Consider the following 15,017-nt stretch of genomic DNA (forward strand, 5'->3'; position numbering starts at 1 on the left):
ATATTTATTGTGGTTGCTCATGAGGAAAATACTGTCAGGATTGAAACATGCAATTTGATAATAAATTTACTTTGCACTGTATGTTATATATTTTATTGTGCTTTTAAAGTATTGTGTTCTTATTGTGTTTTTTTTGGGCTGCATCTGATTGAGAGTAACAATTATTTCATTCTCCTTTACACTTGTGTACTGGAAATGACATTAAGTAATCTTGAATCATTCTGAATGGTTGAGCAGGCTTGAGTGACCTCATCTCAACTTCTCTTTGTTTTATTGTTCTTTTTATTTATGAATATGAATAACTAAGGTAAAAACTGATATAAAAAATGAGTCTGTTACAATGTAAGAAACAGCCAATTTGGTCCTCCTTGGCTGTTCGTATTACCCTTGGACATCGTCCTATTCTTACCCTCAGTGGCACATGGCATAGGCAACAATCCAGAGATTACTACCCTGGAGATCCTGCTTTTCACCTTTCTACCTCACTCACTATATTCTCTTTTCAGGACCTCTTCCCTGAACATACCACCCAGGTGTCTCTTTCACATCCACAGAATCTCCTGTCTGCTCCTCTAATTATGGAATCCATTATCACTTCTGCACTCCTCCCACCACCTTCCCTTCTGAGCCGCACAGCCAGACTCAGTGCTAGACATGCAAAAATGAGGAAATCTGCAAATGCTGGAAATTCAAGCAAAACACACAAAATGCTGGTGGAACACAGCAGGCCAGGCAGCATCTATAGCACCCACCCAGCTAACACACCTTTCGTCCCTCTTCCCTCCGGGAGAAGGTTCAGGAGCTTGAAGACTCGTAGGGCCAGATTTAGGAACAGCTTCTTTCCAACTGTGATAAGACTGCTGAACGGATCCTGACCCGGATCTGGTCCATACCCTCCAATATCCAGACCTGCCTCTCGGTTTTTTTGCTCTACCTTAGTTTCCATTTTCTATTTGTGATTTATAATTTAAATTTTTAATATTTACTATCAATTGGTACTCCAGGGAGCGGGAAGTGCAGAATCAAATATAACTGTGATGATTGTATGTTCTAGTATCAATTGTTTGGCGACTATAAAGTATCTATTGGATGAGGAACAGTTGACGTTTCGGGGCCGAAACCCTTCATCAGGGTCTGGTGCTAGAGACCCAGTTGTTGCAGCCAACATGAGGGCGATTTTCTTCACTGAGAGTGTGGAACAAGCCTTCAGTGGAAGTGGTGGACAGGTTCAATTGCAACATTTACGGGAAATTTGGATAGGAGGGGTGTGGAGAGCTATGGGCCACGTGCAGGTCGACGGGACTAATAGTCCTAAGAGTAATAGTTTGGCATGGACTGTGTTGCTGAAGGGCCTGTTTCTGTGATACAGTGTTCCATGACTATATGACTATGTAAAAGGCAACACGCAATGATAAGTTTTGGACGTGTATAAGCCATGCAGTTATTTATTATTTTACCAAATTATTACCTCATTGTTTGCCATTCTTTTCAGCAATCATATTTAGGGCAAAATACCAATATCAAATTACCTTCACGGTGTCTTCCTCACTAGCATTAGCTGAAAAAAGTTTTACAGCTCTGAGCAGGAAAGTTTTACACTGACTGAAAACTGCGGCATTTTCACATTTAGTAAACTTTTTCTGTCTTTATTACAAATCCATTGTTTATAAACATTATCCAGATTAATTACGCATTCAAATGAAAGATAAGTCTCCATGTATATTAGATCATCCAAACGTTCCAATTCTAATCAGTTTCTGGATGTACATTTGATTGAATTCATAATACTGAGTCTACGTTTGCCGTGCACTTGAAGTTTGAGATGTTTTGAAGATATCAGCAAGAACTGACAATTCAAATTCTTCCTTTCTAAGCACGTGGTTGAACGTGGCAGTGAATGCCTTGATTGAAGTAGTCTTTCTCAAAGTGACAAATTTGACATCACAGTATTGCTACTATATTTACAGTAGATGAGTTTTTTTTGTTAGTCATACAATATATTCTTTTTCAAATTCAAAACTGGTTACGTTTGCAATCGCAACAGGGTCAAAAGCTTGCCATTCTCTTAAACTCATCATCAGGAAATCTGTTATCCAATTACACGCACGTTGAATGAATCAAATAATGGGCACAGTTTCGACGTCAGAATTTGTAGGTGCAAACAGATCTTTCACCTTGTCACTCCAATAAACGGTATCGCCAAGTTACTGTCACCATAACTTGTTAATTTTAGCGTTTGCATATTATAGTGCTTCAGTTGTTTTTAATCAACTTTTCTGAAGGAATTTTCAAAGAGATGCTAAATTTTCTAAAAAGCTACTTGATATTGTGAATTGGTCAAAATCTAAAGTCAGCAATTGCTGATTAGCTCGTTAGATTGATCAACTTGTTGTCTGCAATACTGGGTCAAAATTCCTCATTAAAGCAGTAAGGAAAAAATGTATTGACAGCCATCTTACTTCATTTAGTGGTCTAAATGATACATCACCTTATGTGATATTTGCTAATTCTTATAACTTCCTTCTTTTAACCGACGATCTCCTGAATATTGTAGCAGTGTTTCTATATACTGCATAATTCATACTTTTTCCATGCGTCTTCTGGTCCCGGGTTACAGCCACACCGGTTTTCACCCCCCCAAGCATAACATTTGCATCATTTGACATAAACCTCACCATATTTTGAATGTCAAGATTGTTGTTGATATATTTTTACTGCTTCAACAATAGTGATACTGTCACATGCAGGTAGTTTCCAAATACTCACACATTTTTATAGGAAGTTTCATTTCAAATAGTTCCATTTATTATCAGAGAACATATGCAGAATACAACCTGAAATACTTAGTCTTCACAGACATCCACGGAAAACAGAACTCCAAAAGAACGATTGACTGAAAAATGTTAGAACCCCAAGCCCCTTCCTGCAAGCATCAACGCATCAATCTCTCCCCCACCCATTTCACTAAAAAAGCGTCAGTGCCCACCACCCACCAAGCAATAGCAAAGCGCCCAAAGAAAGACTGGAGTCTAGAGGCCTGAGCTTGGAGACAGGCTGGGGTCTTGAGGCTTGTGTTCTTGGAGACAGGCTGGGGTCTTGAGGCTTGTGTTCTTGGAGGAACTCCTGGGCAGGATGCGGAACTTCACCCCACGGAGGCAAAGACAGGGAGGGACAGACCCAACTGCAGGGTAACAGCAAACAGCCTGCTTACCCAGCGGAGGCAAGGACAGGAAAAGAGCTCAATCCAGGCTGGCTCTGAGTCTCAGGGCAGTTAGCAACCTTGGCTGGCTACCAAAATGGCCAAATCCATATCACGATGACTGCTCCGACGAGTGGCAACAAGGCTCCATGAAGCAGTGGTCCTCCAACCAGGCCTAGAGATCACAAATGGTTTCACTAGCCTTCCATCAGCAGGTTGCTCCAAGGGGGACTGACAAGACAAACCAGCAGCCCACACTCAACCCCCAAGGCTACTTATATTCCAAGCCCCAAGATGGGAATCAGGTGCCTATGATTAACTTAGTCAAAACAAGGGACAGCTGGAAGACTTGGAGTCCTGAACCCATGGACCGGACCGTGAACCGGAATGCGGACTTCACGGACTGGACCATGACACATCCATTCTTTGCTTGTTCAAGTTCTTCATAGAATTTATCTATATCCTCATTTGTTCCATCTGTTGTTGGTGCATATTCCTGTAGAATTGCTAAATCAAATGGTTGTCCTCTGAATCTAGCAAGGAGCACTCTTTCTGATATTGCCCAATGTCCTTAAACACTTTTTGCCATGTTTTCATCCATAAGAATTCTGACTCCATTAGAACGGGATGTTCCATAAGAATAAATTAGTGTTTTATTTCTATTCTGACATGTTCCAGCACCTGTCCAATGAACTTCGCTAATTCCCATGATATTAATTTTTAGACTTTCCATTTCATTTATCATATTGTCCAATCTTCCTGCTTGATATAAGTTTCTTCACATTCCAAGTGGGAATAATTTTCTTTTGTGTTACTTGAATTTTATGAGCAGTAGTTTGACGACGGTCGGGGATCCCCTGCTGCCCAGAATCAACCCTACAGAGCAAAGCATCTTCAGAATTGTCCTGAAGATCCTCTTGACACTCTTCTTGTGCGATACATTTTGTGAGTTTGACCATGGTTTTCTTAGCAAATAGATTCTAGGAAACCTAGTATCTAGCAACGGTGGTTTGCTATTGCCTTCCGTTGGGCGAACTGAAAAAATTGCCATTTCTCTTCCCAAATGTTCATCTGCCTGTACTATAGCTGTTGTCATTTGAGGTCGTAGCTCATCCGCTTTCTCCGTCATAAGTTCAATTACTGAACTTGCCGGATCTGCTGTTGGCTTTCGCTCATATCCTAAGCAGGAACCCTTACAGGTGCTACCGTTCTGGGTCCGAGTGGCCCTGGGAGCAATGAATGACTGAGGGGTAGCTCCACTTTCCGTAAAGATCTGAAAGTCCCCAATCAGGGCCTCATCACTGGTTGCAGTTTAGAGTCATACCCTGTACAATCCCTTGACTACTTGCAAATAATTAAAGAAGAAAACTTAAGAAAAAAATTTACAATTGAAGATAGGAATATATTTCAAAGTCTAGAAATTGAATCATATAGAAATCATATAGAAATGAAGTTTAACTCTCTGAGGGATGCCTTGGTAGAATCAGCAAAGTCAGTGATCCTAAAAAAGAAAAAAGCACAAAGAATAAATGGACGACAGATAATATCAAAAATCTAATGGAAGAAAGGAGACCGAAGAAAGCAATTCCTATAGAATATAAGTCCTTCGATTAAAAAAAAAATTAAAAGCTTATGTCAAAAAGCCAAAGAAGAATGGTTAAGCCAGGAACATGAGCAACTAGAAAGAATCCCTATTACTGATCCAAAAAGGTTACATCAACAAATCAAGAATATCACTGGTAAAAAGCTCCTCTGTTCTTCAGGTGGATGTTTGAAAGCAAAGGACGGTACCATTATCATGGAAAAGGATGAAATTGTGAACAGATGGACTGAGTACATTCAGAAATTGTTTGAAGACGATCGAGGCGAAAAACCAGAAATTAAAACATTGAAGGTCCAAATATTTTAAAATCTGAAGTTCATAACGCAATAAATAAGATGAAGAAAGGAAAGGCAGCAGGTCCTGATGAATTAGTAATAGAACAAATTATCGCCCTTGAAGATTATGGAATTGAAAAACTTACTGATTTAATCAATGACATTTATGAGACTGGAATAATACTAGAAAAGACGAAAAAATCAGTATTTATCACTCTCCCTAAGAAACCTGGAGCAATAGAATGTGAATTACATAGGACCATAAGTTTAATAAGTGATATCACTAAGATACTTCTAAGAATTTTGATGATTAGAGCTAAAAGTAAGATACAAGCTGAAACAGGTAAAGAACAATATGGTTTTGTGAAAGGCAAAGGTACGAGAAACGTGATATTGATGTTAAGGATACTACCAGAACGAGCTATTCAAGTGCAAAAAGATTTGTTTGTTTTATCGACTACACACAAGCATTTGATAAGGTGAAGCACAATAAGTTATTTGAACTATTACAGGAAACTCTAGATCTAGATTCAAAAGACTTATTATTACTATTATTATTATTACTACACTTTTAGGAAGAGTGATAAATACTGATATTTTCATCTCTTCTGGTATTATTCCAGTCTCATAAATGTCATTGATTAAATCAGTAAGTTTTTCAAATTCCATAATCTTCAAGGGCGATAATTTGTTCTATTACTAATTCATCAGGACCTAAAGCCTAATCAGAAATCTGTACTGGGAACAAACTGCCGCTGTAAGAATAGATGGAGAAGTAAGTCAGTTTACAAAAATCAAGAGAGGCGTTAGACATGCTTGTGTTTTCTCCCCTGATTTGTTTAATGTGTATAGTGAAACAATATTACAAAAAATAAGAGACATCTTGGGAATCAAAGTTGGCAGTGAAAACATCAATAATTTCAGATATGTGGATGACACTGTTAATTGCAAGTACGGAGGAAGAACTACAAAACTTAATTGATATAGTTGTTGAAGAAAGTGCAAAGATAGGTCTATCAATTGCAAAAGGACAGAATGTATGGTGATATCCAAAAAGAAGGAGAATTCTATCTGCAGGCTGAGAATAAATGGGGAAGACATAAAACAAGTACAGAACTTTTGCTACTTAGGAAGCTGGGTGACATCAGATGGCAGGTGCGACATGGACATCAAAAGGAGAATAGGGGTGGCAAAAGAAACCTTTATAAGAATGAAGAGTATACTGACCAATACTAAACTAGGTATGACAACCCACCTCAGAGTACTGAAATGTTACATTTATCCAGTTGTGTTATACGGCTCAGAATGTTGGACAATATCTAGTAACATGAGCAAATGAATTGAAGCAGGAGAGATGTGGTTTTTGAGGAGGATGCAAAGAATATCATGGACAAAACGAATATCTAATGAGGATGTCATGAACAGAGCAAGCACAAAAAGAGAAATAATGTATGAGATCATGAAAAGACAACGTAACTTCATTGGGCATGTGATTAGGAAAGAGGGGTTAGAATGCATGGTAATTATGGGAAAGATTGAAGGGAAGAAAGCAAAAGGAAGGCAAAGACAAATGATGATGGAGATGGCAGCCAGAGAACTGGAAATGAATTGATCCACTTGACCCGAAACAGGAGTATGTGGGCCATGGCAGTCAAAGCTCAATCTGGGCATGACACCTGATGATGATGATGATGATGATGATGATGAATGATAACCACAAGACCATAAAACAGATGGCGAGTGGGGTGGAGTTAGGGGTGTCGCAGAGACAGGAGTGGGGGCTTCCCAGAGAGTGAAGATTAAAGGGGAAAGTGCTGTACCACTGCGGGACTAGGAGACAGGTACATCCCTGAGTAGGAAGGGGGTGGGGTGGGTAGGATGTGATTGAATGGGAATTGAGAGAGGAGGGGTGTATGGGAGAAGGGTGCACTCCAAAGAATAGGAGACGAGTGGAGCTGTACAAAACTTGAACCAGAGTCGTGAGGCGGTGGGGGAAGGGTGTGAGGTTGGCGTGCTTGAGATGAGAGGGAGATGGGGGTGGGAAGTGGGGTGTCACAGAAATGGGATGTACGAGGATAAGTTGGCGTCCTAGACACTGGAGGCAGGTGAAAGAGGGCGTTCAGCATTGAGGTGGGTGTTGGAAGAGGAGGTTGGGGTTGTCCCATTGGCAGGGGATAGGACGTGGCAGTCCCAGTTAAAGCAGTGGGAAGGGAGGAGTCATCCCAGAGACTGGGGGGTGAAAAGAGACATCCTGAGATTGGGGGGTGGGGTAGGTGAGTGTCTCTGAGACGGAGAGTCTAAGAAATGAGAGATGGAGGCATCCCAGAGATGAGAAATGCAGGGAAGCGAAGGAGATGTCCAGATAGTGGGGAAGGGAGTAAAGGGGGCTGAAAGGGAAATTCAGGGATGGGGGAGGGAAAGATTCAGAGATGGGGTGAAACGGGAACTCCCAGAGACAGGGGGAGTGATTGTCTCAGACACTGAACAGAGGGTACAAGGGCAAGATGGGGAGAAGAGCCATCCCAGGGATGGTGGTGTTGGTCAGGCAGGGACATCGCAGTGTCTCGGAAAGTGGAACATGGCGGAGAAGGCGACTCTGTGGTGATGGGGGGGCGGGGAGGATGGGAAAGGGGACTTCCAGAAACATGGGGATGATCTTTGAGGAGGTGAAATGTGTGATATACAGACATTGGGGGGGGGCGGGGGGAGGGAATGGAGAGGAATGAGTCACTAGAGGCACAGGTTCAGAAGTAGTAAGGGACCGTCCTAGAGGCAGGTGTGGAAGGATGGGAGAGGGTATTTCAAAGACGGGATGGAGAGTGGTGGAGGGGTATTCCTGAGACAGAGGGAGAGAGTGACAGTGCCTGCCAAAGGGGGTGTTCCAGAGATGGGGGACATCCCTGAAATGGATGGGAAGTGGTCATCCCAAGAATGGGCCTCCAGAAAAATGGCAGGAGGGAGACTCAGAGCAAGGGTAGGGTGAAGGATGGGATCCAGAGATGGAAGGGGAGGTAGAAAGGGGAGAGGAAAGAGGGCAACACAGGGGATGGGGAGAAGATGGGTTAGAAAGCAGTGATCTAAAGGTAGGTGGATTGGGAGGCTCAGAAACAGCAGGGGAAGGGGGACAAGGGCAACCTAGAGATGAGGTAGGGGTGGTGTGTGAGAGAAGGAAGGGAAGAGGGCAACCTTGAGTGGGGCATGGGAAAATGGGGGGCTTTAGGGGGATGGGGGGTCGAGGAGCAACTCAGGAATGGGCTGATAGAGATAGGGAAGGGGTGACCCAGAGACAGAGTGAGTATGGGCTTACAAAGGAATAGGGGTGAGACAGTGATGGAAGTTGTGGGTTGGGGGAAGTGGGTGATCGAGAGATGGAGGCATTGGGAAAGGAAGGAGGTGACCCAGATTAAGTGGGGGAATGGGTCGACCAATGGAGGAGGAGAGGTGGAAGGGAATGACCTACTGAAGAGAGAAGGGGGTAAAGCTGTCAATGGATGAATGATCGCATTCCAGATTAGATAGTTTTAGTCTCTTAGGCAAGTTCTAACATTATACTGTTAAGGTGAGGCTCCATGCAAGTTAAGAGAACAAATCCTCATCTTCTGTCTGGTCATGGTTCAGGTATCTGGACAGTGTCAAATTCCCCGACTGACTACCTACAGGTATCTGTATCATAATGGAACAATCCTGCCCACTGTCTGTCTATCATTTGGCTCAGTGTGTCTCTGTTCATTGTTATAACAGTTCTGGGCATGCCCACTGCCCTACCAGGAAGACATGGTATTTATACGGATGCTTCTGGGGACTTTCTGATCACTGTGACCGGAAGGTGATTAGCAGTAGTTCACAGACTTTAATGTGAACAGGGTTTTAAGGGAAATAAATGCAATAAATGCTAGGCCAAAACAGGGCCATTAACTAAAATTCTCAAATAGAAAACGTAATGCCAACACTGCAGCTGAAAAGAATAACTAAATACAAAAAGAATACCGCTCATCTCCAGCGTCAGTCGAATCAATAGTCCACTTTCTCAGACAAAGTCGAATGTAGGCAGCACAACATTGCTGTGCCTTGCTCAAATCTCAACAAACGCTACAATGAAAAGAAGGGAGTTAATACTGCCAAAATTTAACAGTAATTAGCAGAAATGTGCCTACTTACGACTGCAATTGCCGAAGTTGCTGCTCAGCCATTTGCGGGGACATGTAGTATCTGCAGCAGAGTCTGTGGTTGTGACACATGCCTCTGTAAGTCCCTTTACTTCACTACAGTATAATACTGATATATCTGACTTTAGCTTCTCCTTCTAAAATTGCAGGGTGAATTCTATCATCACTTTCCCCCAAATGTTCCTTTAGCTTCTGCTCGCTAATCAATTCTGGTTCATTGCACAACACCCAATCCAGAATAGTTTATCCTTGAGTGGACTCTACCATGAGTTACTCTAGAAAACCATCTTGTAAGCATTCTACAAGTTCTCCCTCTTGGGGTCCAGCACCAACTAGACTTTCCCAATCTACCTGCATATTGAAATCCCTATGACTATCGAACATTGCCCTTTTGACATGCATTTTCTATCTTACAGTGTAATTTGTAGACCACCTCTTTACTACTGTTTGAAGGTCTGTATACAACTCCTATCAGCATTCTTCTATCTTGGCAGATTCTTCTTAGTTCTACCCACAATGACTCAACGTCTTCCAATCCTATGTCACCTCTTTCTAATGATTTGATCTCATTTTTTACCAACAAGCCACCCCACACACAGGGGATGTGTGAGCCAGTAACAGTGCTTGGACGCCCATTCGCAGACGCCGTCTGAGCCAGTATTGACATTGCCCATTGTTACACCAAGTGCTTAGGTCGCCCAGAGTTATGCTGCAGTTATCTTGGTGGATGGTATAAAAATATGTTTGAACTTCAGATGCAGTGGAGGTTAGGCCATTCGGCCCATGATATTGGCACTGCCATTCAGTCATTGCTGACTTTCTCCCCCTTCTGAACCCTTATTTTCCTGTCTTCTCCCAATAACTCTTAACCCACATGGTTGATTGTTTGTTCGCAGATGGTGCATAAAGCTCCTGACAATAGACAATTATGATTTTTCTCTTATTTAGGAAAACATGCAGTAGGCCCTGTAGTACATTCTTCCTCACTGCCCACATGTGGTCAGGCTGCATCCTAACTTGTACAACAGCTGCAGTTGTAGTCTACAATCCCCAGGAGTGTTGGATGACTGAAATGGGTGGTGGTGAAGGTAAACGTTAGAAGCAGTTAGGTAGACTCTTAGACAGGCACCCGAACATGAAGGCAATGCAGGGAGGTGGGTCTTGAGTTGGTAGAATAGACTAGTTAGGCATTTAGTTTCCAGTTTAATTATTTGAAATGCCGGGAATGTGGAGCTGTGGTCACAAAATAGCCTCTGAACTTTCCAAAGAGGCTGCCATGACCACATTCAGGATAATTAAAACAATAATGCTATTTTTTAAACTTTTCCTATAAGTAATTGCTGTGCCTTTAAAACAAAAGTGACACTAAGTACCCTCGATAATACTTTGTACACTTTCTGTGTATTAGTACTAACAAAGACTTGTGTCATTGGGTTTGGATGGTGGTCTAGTATGCACAGTCTTGTGATCCACAGCGACCTGAGGAAACTCCATCCCTATCAAAGTCCCATTGATGTTACGTTCTCTGTTCCTTACCTGCTGGACAACATCCATCCCAGCAACGGCTGTGTCCTGCAGGTTGAACCCACAAAGGAGGTGGGATGGCTACTGGCTTGGTAGCCCACTCTCAGCCACTCATCAGCCCCACCAGAAATGTAATAAAATGGTCTAAATTCATGGAACAATATGTACTTTTTGTGCAGAAATGGAACCTACACCTGTCTTCTTTGTAGTTGGTTCAGATCTTGTTCAACAATTAGTTATCTGCTTGTATTTTATTTAATTAGCTATATACTGTGCAAGTAATTGCTTACTATGACTCCAAGTGGCTGTTGTGTGCATAACAGTTTAATTTGTCTCACAAGTTATACAAAGTATAATTCTGGGAGCTTCCATGTACTGCATTCAATGAGTAAGTGTTTACTTTATTGGTTAATTTTTACTGCAGTATTGATAAAGAGTTTTCTAACTAGTTAATTTTTATTTGTATGTATGATTTGAATTTTTCTTATCTCCATGGGTTTAAAATAGTTGAAGACAAAGCAGCGCTATCTTTTTCTTGAATCTTAACCTTTCTCTGTCACTATTTGGTCAGTTTTCTTCAGTTGTATAAACTCATAATAAAACAATCATGAAAAAAAAACATGTTTTATGCATTGTTCCTGACTTCTAAACCAAACTTGGATTTAAACACCAAACTCCATCAAGTTATTTACTCAAATCCCATTCAGCTTGCTCATGGACTGTTTGTCCCACTTCCATCAGGGAGGAGGCTAGAAAGCATACATGCTTTGAGTCAGGACCATCAGACTCAAAAATACTTACTTTCCCCAGGCTGTGCACTGAGAAACACCCACTAACCCACCCTCCCATACCCCCCACCACCATTACCTTATTATTTCCTGTCAGAGTCACCTTGTGCTGACAATTATGTACCTAATCACAAGCAAGAGAAAATCTGCAGGTGCTGGAAATCTGAGCAAAACACAAAATGCTGGAGGAACTCAGCAGGCCAGGCAGCATCTATGGAAAAAAGTACAGTCGACATTTTGGGCACAAACCCTTCGGCAGGACTGGAGGAAAAGCTAAACTCCAAAGGAAGCCTTTATGATATTAGTCTAATACACTGTGACAAAACACAGAAATCCAACTAGTTTTATGGGCTGGTTTCGAGGATCCTTTCCTCCAAAAGTAAAGGGACACCATTCAGTCCTCTTTGCACCACCCAATTCCACTATGAGCCTCTTTCCCACTTGTATTTACTTCAGCTGATTTGTAAACAAAACAAAATATAACTCCCAAGCTTGGACAGTAAATTTTTGGGCCTATCTAGATCAAGTATCATATCTTTATATATTTATTATATCTTTCATATTCTTTGAAGGTTTTGGAGAATGATGGGAGATCTGGATGAAATGATTAAAGCAGAGAAAGTATTTCATCTCATTGTGACTTTATGAAAGAGGTGGCACCATAAGTAAATTAGAGAAGGGGTTTGGGAAAATATGGAAAGGAGTTTTCCACATGAAGCAGAAGGGGAATCTGGATAATTGTCTTCCCCCGTTCCCCTCACCTCATCTTCCTACTCCCACAAAATAGATGTTGGGGGTCCTTTTGAGTTTCATGATTAAAATTAAGTGATTTTTCTTCTGAAATAGAATAAAGAGGCAGTGAGAAAATAAAACTAACAGAATAACTTGAAAGGCTGAATGATGCCTATTGTTTCTGTGCTAAAAATGCATAGCATCTGACTGCAATTCCACTGCACTTTATAAAATCATAATGAATTTGGAAAATATTAATGACCCTCAAAGGGCTAGTTTCACAGATGTGTTTGAAGCTTCAAGCCGTGATGCACAACACATTGCTTGTGTATGCTCAGTTCTGCTGAGCTCCTCTTTGATTATAATTCTAATCATTTCACAGTGATTGTCCCGGTTATTAATGGAACACTGGTTAATACTATCCTCTTAAAACAAGGCTCGTAATCTGTCAGGGCAGATGGTCTCACACGACAGATTGCTCCAACACTCATTTGCAAAGTAACTATTAGCCTCTTATTTGTGCTTGAAATTTACCTCTTCATAAACAGGCATAACACTTCTTAGTTATAATACATCCCTGGTGCAAAAAAAGAGCAAGATAGAGGTAGTGTTCATGGGTTCATTGATCATCGAGGAATCTGATGGCAGAGAAAAAGAAGTTGTTACTAAAATGTTGAGTGTTTCAAAAATATTTAAACCAATGAACACATGCAGATCCCAAAAAGCAATCCATCAGCCCTTTGCCCATTTTCCTCCCTCCCCTTCACCCCTCAACTTATTTTCTGTCACATTCCAAAAAAGCTTTGAATTCATTTGCCACTATAGGGTGATTTACTGTAGACAATTCACTTACAAATGCCTTTGACATATGGGAATATAACAAAGCACAGCAGGGGAAATACATATACAATGGATTCTGGTTAATTGGCATACTTCAGGACCAGTACATTTTGGCCCAATTAAGCAGCTGGCCCCAATTAGCCAAAGTTTAATGGAAATAGTTAGAAAGCTATAAAAAAGACAAATTTCCATTTGCCTGAGCAACAAATTATGTATTTAAATGTAATACAGAACAAATTGGAAAATTACCAATAATACTACCATACCTTAATGCTCCGTATCAGTTCCTAATAATCCTTGTCAGAGGAATTCATCCATTTTACGCTTTCATGTTCTGTTGATTGACTGAAAATGAACAAAATCAGCACAGACAGCTGGTGCAGATATGGACTGCCTTCATCCAGTGTTATTGATGATTGCATCCACCAAATCTTCAGTTTCTTTGTCACATTCAAGGTTATTGTCAACACCTTCAAGTTCCTAACTTGTTGACGTAGTGAAATTGTCACTCTCGGCCATTTCTTGCATCTCCAGGCCTGAATGCTTGAACCTGTGGTGAACAAAACAGCGAACACGAGGAATTCTGCAGATGCTGGAAATTCAAGCAACACGCTAATGCCCCACCTCCCCCTCGTACCCCATCTGTTATTTATTTATATACACACATTCTTTCTCTCTCTCTCCTTTTTCTCCCTTTGTCCCTCTCACTATACCCCTTGCCCATCCTCTGGGTTTTTTTCCCCCTCCCCCTTTTCTTTCTCCCTTGGCCTTCTGTCCCATGATCCTCTCATATCTCTTTTGCCAATCAGCTGTCCAGCTCTTGGCTCCATCCCTCCCCCTCCTGTCTTCTCCTATCATTTTGGATCTCCCCTTCCCCCTCCCACTTTCAAATCTCTTACTAGCTCTTCTTTCAGTTAGTCCTAATGAAGGGTCTCGGCCCGAAATGTCGACTGTACCTCTTCCTAGAGATGCTGCCTGACCTGCTGCGTTCACCAGCGACTTTGATGTGTGTTGAGTGAACAAAACAGTTCTGAATTGCCTTACTGCTTACTTCTCGCTAACTATCAGTGACAAAAAATCTCTTCCTTTTGAACAGAAGCATACACAACTGACGTTATTTAAAACTGTTTGTTCGAAGAATGATGTAGTGTTTAATGGCCAGACAAGTGCACGTGACTGATGGCTAGTTAAAAACTGTTCGGCAATAGTCTAATGTCTCAGTTAAATGGCAGTGTCCCAGATAAACGGAAGGAATCCCAACTATTTTCTCCATTAGTTTTCATTCCTTAAGTTTAATAGCAGGGGTCCATGGCATCAAAAAGGTTGGGAGCCTCTGTTCTAAATAAATAAATAAATAACAGCCCAAACCCACTCAGAAAGCATCTGAGGTGAGGATTGAACCTGTGTTTCTGGGGTTGCGAGGCAGCAGCAATAACTATTACAATACTACACTACCTCTGTCACTCTTATGATAATACATTTGAAAGGAAAAGGAAAATATTTAGCTGTTAACTCATTAGTGACTCATTTTTGTTTATTAATTGGGAATTCTAAATTGGAAGGCTCAAAGTGCAGGAATATTTTACCACCTGTGCAGCCTAAATAATATATTCCAGAGCCGAGCTGGAGCTGATCACTTTAGACCATTGAACCCATGATCACTCTCCATCCACTGTGGTTGCAGAATAGAGCACAGGATCTCACCAAGGCCATTTCCTGTCACTTCCACCTGTGACAAGTATTACACACTCATGGGAACCGCATCAGCTCTCTGAGATCACATGCCATCCTCATCTTGGTATGTATTGACATTCTCTCACCATTACTGCATCATTCGTGGAGGCTCCTGAGGCAGTTCAACCACAGCTGTTCAAGAAGAAAACACCTCCT

The sequence above is a fragment of the Mobula hypostoma genome, chromosome 20, assembly GCF_963921235.1.
Source record: "Mobula hypostoma chromosome 20, sMobHyp1.1, whole genome shotgun sequence".
Lineage (NCBI taxonomy): Eukaryota > Metazoa > Chordata > Chondrichthyes > Myliobatiformes > Myliobatidae > Mobula > Mobula hypostoma.